The sequence below is a fragment of the Mus pahari genome, chromosome X, assembly GCF_900095145.1.
Source record: "Mus pahari chromosome X, PAHARI_EIJ_v1.1, whole genome shotgun sequence".
NCBI lineage: Eukaryota > Metazoa > Chordata > Mammalia > Rodentia > Muridae > Mus > Mus pahari.
In genome coordinates, this window is record NC_034613.1 from 85,571,726 (window position 1) to 85,577,865 (window position 6,140).

The window sequence follows — 6,140 nt, forward strand, 5'->3', positions numbered from 1 at the left end:
TGTGTGTGTGTGTGTGTGTGTGTGTGTATGTCTGTGTCTGTGTCTGTGTCTGTGTGCTGTCTCCACAACAATTCAGCAAGCCTTCCCAAAGAGAAGGCTTTTATTCAATCCACTCCTCCTAGGCACAGGGCTGGACACCTGGCATGCTTCAGGCCAATCTGGTTTTTGCTCCTGTTGTTAGGCACTGCTCAGGGCTATTCTGAAAGGGCAAAGATTCCACATGCCTCCTATACTCCTGGTCCTTGAGCCTTGGGGTCTGTCTTCCTGGGTTTCTTGCTCTAGGACAGTCTGCACAGACCTGTGAGCTGAGGTCTCTGGGTCTCGGATGTACGTCTGTGCACGCTCTCTGTTAAGTGGCCATCTTGCAGGGAAATGAGGGTAGGACTGGTGCAAACACTGCAGCTGAATAGGATCTTTGTGGCCTAATGATTTTGGAAAACGATTTGCACGGCAAGCTTATTATTCAGAGGATGGGAACCAGCTGTTCTTCCTTTTCTGACAGTGGGATGGGAAGGAGTGGACAGGAAACTGGGAGCTGCAGAGGAGAGAACCAGTTCTCTGACTTAGAGAAGCCAGTGTTTCAGGCACCTGCAACCTAAAGCTTAAGATGCAGCATCCTCTCGCGGGAACTCTTAGAGCAGGTTACCTTCTACTCTAGTTCACCCTGGCCAAAGGCTTCTTTTCTTGAGACTCAAGAGAGTAGTAGACACTCTCAGGGAATAAAATAATCCCATGCTAAATAACACAGGGCAAGACCTGAGCAGAAGGCAGGATGAAGTAAAAGAGCCTTCGGAAGTCCTGGGACAGGGACTTGGGACTGTATGGAGTGGGGCCACAGAAAGAATTATTCCTCACTGAAGGCCAAATATAGAACAGGATGTACGCCCACTACTTATGAATCTATTAATCTGACTATAGAAAAGGCAGCTACTTGAGCCCATTTTATTGGTAAGGAACCCGAGACTCGTTTGGAAAGGTGAAGTGACTTATCCAGGGTCACACACACACACACACACACACACCCAACACACACACAAAGCAGCAGGCCTGGGTTTGAATAACTCTTCTTTCCAATACTCTACAGACTTTAGTGTCCAATCAGAGCAGTGAAAAGCTGTGCTACTGACACTAGCAGAGAAAGAAACAGGAAGAGAATGCTGTAGACTCGCCTGACTGCAATACTAGCCACTGGAGACTTTCTAATGCTCAATGGCACAGGTTTGAGCACCAGAATTGGCTGGGAGTTAGTCTCAAGGCTAGACCCCTTTCTGACTCCGAAGAGAATGGGGATTAAGGCTATACTCTTTAGGTGTCAGCGAGAATGGGTCTGATTTCATTCTGAGTACAGCTCCACCTGGATATCTGTCAGTGCCAAGGTCTGGCTCTGGAGAGACAAGGAGACTGGTCTCCACCCTCACAGAGCGACTGACCAATTGAACAAAGTGAACAGATGTCCTGGTACCCTCAGATGGGACGGTGCACCTGGGTGTTCTGTATTAGAATCTACATAAGCCAATGAAAGTCAACGTACTGAGTAGTCTTTGGGGGACTGGGGGTGGGTGGGCTTGCAGTCAGACATCTCTAGTCTGGGCCTGGCATAAGCCAGGCCTTCCTACAAGATTTTTCTTTCTTCCCCAAACTGCCAGCAGTGGGCTTGGCTCTCTCTCTACCCATCAGCCCTATCATTTGCTCTTCCCCTGGCCACCTGGGAAGGGGCGTTTGTTCCCAGCATCCCTTTGGCTTGCTGCCCCTGCAACAGACCCATGTCCTTTTGTGTTTTAAGGACTTTAAGGTTGCTCTGGACAGAAAAACAAGTGGCAAGTGGGGGAGGGCAAGCCTCAAAGGGTCAAGAGAGTAGGATCCCAGTTGCCCTTGGTAGTCATTGAAATGGAAATAGGGTTGAGACAGCCATTCTCATAGGCCCTTCCCAGATTCCTTTTCTTCTGTGGTTTCATGGACACCGCTTGTAACCTCATTCTCTCTGTCTTTTATGCCTGGTCTAGCGACTCCTGTATCCCACAGCAAGACACCCTCATGATCAGCTCCCACCCCCACCCCTCATCAACACCAATAGGGCCCTAGGGGAGCAGAGACCCTCTTAGGGCAAAATAATAGGCATCATGATTAACATCATTCAACTGGGCCCAGACTCAAGTGGGTCATTTACATGAACCCTGGTTTGCCAGTGTAGGGCAGGGGCTTAGTAATCAGCAAGGTTATCCCTTTTCTCTATGTCTAGCCTTTAGGAGAACAAAGAAGGAAACTGAGGCCCAGAGAAGAGAAAGGGGGTTCCCTCAAGCTTAGCCAGCAAGTACAAAGCTATGATGCCAGGACCAACGAGGCCAGGGCTCCTAGGGCTATGGAGGGCTCTGGCTAACTTTGCTTTTTTATTGCCAACTTTGAGGACCAAGGGTCTGAGTGGCTGGGGATGAGCCCCAGAGGGACATCAGAATCAACTCATGACTTTTTTTTTTTTTTACACAGGGACTATCCAAAGAGATTCGTCCCTAGGTAAAGAGCAGCTCTGAGGGTCACAGGAAGGAAACTCCCATCCACTGCTACCAAGCCTCTGGTCCTCGTGATAATCCTGCCTGGGAAGGAGGAGGCGGATGGACCCTCACTTTACAGACTAGGAAAGCAAATGTCACAACTGTAAAGGGACGTGATAAAGGTCACACTCCTAGAAAACAGTGTTCTAGAATTAGAGCCTCATCCTGTGCTTCCTGCTGTCACGGAGGAGCCTCAGAGCCGACGCAGCCATGCCTAACTCCAGCCTGGGTCCTCTTCCCATGCCCCCTCCACCCACCTCCAGTTTACCTGGCTGGCCTGGATCACAGTGGCCCGTGAGGGATCCTCAGGACAGTGTTCCATAAACCACACAGGCTCAGACTTGGTCACCTCTGAGGATTCCAAGGACTTGGGAGGCAGCTCTCAGTAGATAGCAGGACAAGCAGATAGTGGCGATGGTGTGTGCAAGATTTGTTTAGATATGGTTGAGTTTGAATGCATGATGGCTGAGTTGCATATCCAAGATAATTATCCATTGTGCTTAAGAGCTGTCAAGATAGATGACTGGACATATATGACTAGATATGCATGTCTGTCCACATGTGGCATTGTGTATGAATGTACATTTCCTTATGTAAATATGTCTGTGTCTAGGTACATCTGTAACTGTGTATATACATGCCTGTAACCATCTGAGTTCATCTATCCAGTGTCTGGGTATGGCTGAGCGTGGTACAAAGGGTTGTATCAATATCTGTGCCTCTATGAATTGTGTGGGTGCCCAGGAGTATACAGTGGCTGTGTGGCAAGGCCATGGTGGTGGCAGTCTCTCTCTGCCTGTGTATAGATAGGTGGTATCTGGAATGAGATGTCAATGCAGAGCTCATGCAAGAATGGACCCAGGTATGCCTGAGCCTCTGAGGGGTCCTGGAACAAGCAGAACTCCATCTTTATTCAGACCTATCTCAGTCTCCTGTGGAGAGTCTCAGCAGTCTCCCAACATATCCTGCAGCTTCTGTGACCCACCCCCTGCCAAGGAATCAGAGCCCATCGGGTGTGAGCATCCCTGTGACACCCTGCCAAGTGCACTAACCCCCCCTGGGGAAGTGATTACCAACAGCTATACACAGCCGGAGTTGCTTAATCACTCTTAAGAAATTTCTTTATAATCTTAGTAAATTACTTTAATTACTTGCAACTACCAATTAGTGTTTGAAGGTTTCCCTTCCAGAGAAACAAGCCTCCCGTCCTGGACTTCCAGTCCTCTCCTCCTGCTAGGGGAGGGCTAGTCACCTGGCTGCCCCTCCTACCAGGCGCCAGACTTCCCCCCTCTCCTGCCCACACCTAAGAAGAAGGCTGGAGAGTGTGTTGGTTAGAACACCAACAGCTCCCAGTCTAGCCCCCCCCTCTACCTTTCTTCTTTCTAATCAGTGCCGCCTCCCCTGAGGTACAAACTGGTGACTTCCCTCAAGTTCTCACACAGATGGGCTGAAATGGATGTAGGCATGTGAAGGTCTAGGAGTCCTTCAAGTCAGACTGTAGCTAGCTCTACCAGAAGCCAAGGAATAGGCTCTACCCTAACCCAGCCCCTGCCCACCAATACGGAGGACCCCTGAAGACACCTGGCGGCAAAGCAGTGTGCAGGGGAGTGGTACCCTTTGTTGGATTCCTAGCTTTCCTTCCCCTTCACTGTAACTGTGTGTCATTGGGCAAATGCGTTCCTCATTCTAAACCTCAGTGTCCCTGTGTGGAAGATGATGCCGACTCTGTTCTTTGATGTGAAGATGGGAATCCCACAACATGACCAAATGCAGTGCATGCTAGCTGGGGCTGGGGACCACAGAACAACAGGATCCTTTCACTGCACTCGGTGAGCATCTAGGCTTATAAAAGACACACAGAGCATGGGGAATCATTAAATGAGATGGTAGGCAGATGGAAGCCGTGAGGTTTGCCCTTAGAAACAGAGGGTACTGGGGCCCTTCAGGAAAAAAAAAAAAAGAGCAGAAAGATAGGCTACTGAAGGAGGCTGCTTCATTTGGCACTGGACTTACCATTCAATCCCCAGCTATACCTCCCTGGGCTCCCTGCATTCTGAACACGTAAATGTGAACATTTTCGTGTAGGACAGCGATACAGGCAGCTGTGGTATACCCAGCTAAGTTTGGTGTATTTGTTCAAGCGCATGTCTGTATGCACACATGTACAGATGAGTAGTCTCTGTCTCTGTCTCTGTCTCTCCCTCCCTCCGTGCATGTGAGACAGACAGACAGACAGAAAGACATAGAGAAAGTTAATACCAAGGAGCAAGGTGCCCACCTCCTCTCTCCATTTTCCCAAAGCCAGTAACAGTCCCTTCGCACAGAGCCCCTCAGACCTCTTTCCTTCAGTGCCCTGCCTGAAGCAGCCCCCCAGACACCCAGAATTCCATCCACCCAGCATTTGAACACACAATTCCCAGGGCACGTGTACCTCTTCTGTCTCATAGAAATTCTGACATGCAGGTCCTGTTTTAAAACTGAGACCTCTGAGGCCCAGTTTTATACTTGTATTGGAAGGTAAACTCTTGCACATCTAGTCCATATGCACTCTGAGTTAGCTTTGGCCTTCCCATTGGCTGTCACTCTGGTTCCAGTTCCATGCCTTTTGCTCTAGACATTGGTTTCTTCGCCAACCCCCAATCCCGTGGCGCTAGGAGAAACACAGCCTCCTGGGCGGGCGGGCAGGCGGGCGGGACAGGCAGGCAGTAGGGCTGCGAGGGTTAATTAACTGTTTCCCCAAAAGCTTTGAAGATGAAGGCTCCTCCAGGAGTGTGGGGGGCAGGCTGGCAGGCAGGCAGAGCTGTCAATGAGTTGGGGCGCCAAGTTGCTATTAAGGAAAATCCCCAGCATCTATCTGTCCTCACTCCACCCATGTCCGAAAGGTGCTGCCAGTGGACTTTGCAAGCTTTGGGGATTCTATTATCTGTGCCTAGATGTGCTTTCTGGAGGTGTGCATCTCTGAGAGAAGGAAGCCGCTACCCCGATCTCTGCCAGGCGAATGGGGATAGAAAAGAGGAAGCCCAGACTGGAGGCAATACAGGTTCCAGAACCATATGGAGGTGTTAGCCAAATAGCCTTTTCAGGAGCCTGTCCAGCTGGATGTGGAGGGGAAGGCTACAGGATATGTTGGCTCAGCTCTGCCAGGACTCACCCCTGTGCGGTGGGCCTGACCAGGAAGGCAGCTCTGGGCTTAAGACCTTGGAAGGGATCTGCGATGGCTTTCTCTGCCTGTAAGCCAGAACCCACCCTCCGAGAACTGATCGTCCAGGTAGAAGGACAGAGTAGGAAGACAACATGTAAACATTTAGCTCGGCAGTCTCTTTCTAACAGTAGAACACTACTTCATACCCTGTAGTGGTACACAGCCTAACTGGCCTTTGTGAGGGGGCCTGGTTCTCAACATGACTCAGAGCAGTGGAGTACAAGATGGCCATTCAAAAGAGGAAGGTAGCCACATGTGCAGCGTGGAAGGATGTTCCACAGTTGCTGTTATGTTAACGTTGTCAGGAAAACATGATTATGTATGGAGGAAGGTCCCATTCATGAAAATAAAAGCAGTGTGTGTGTGTGTGTGTGTGTGTGTGTGTGTGT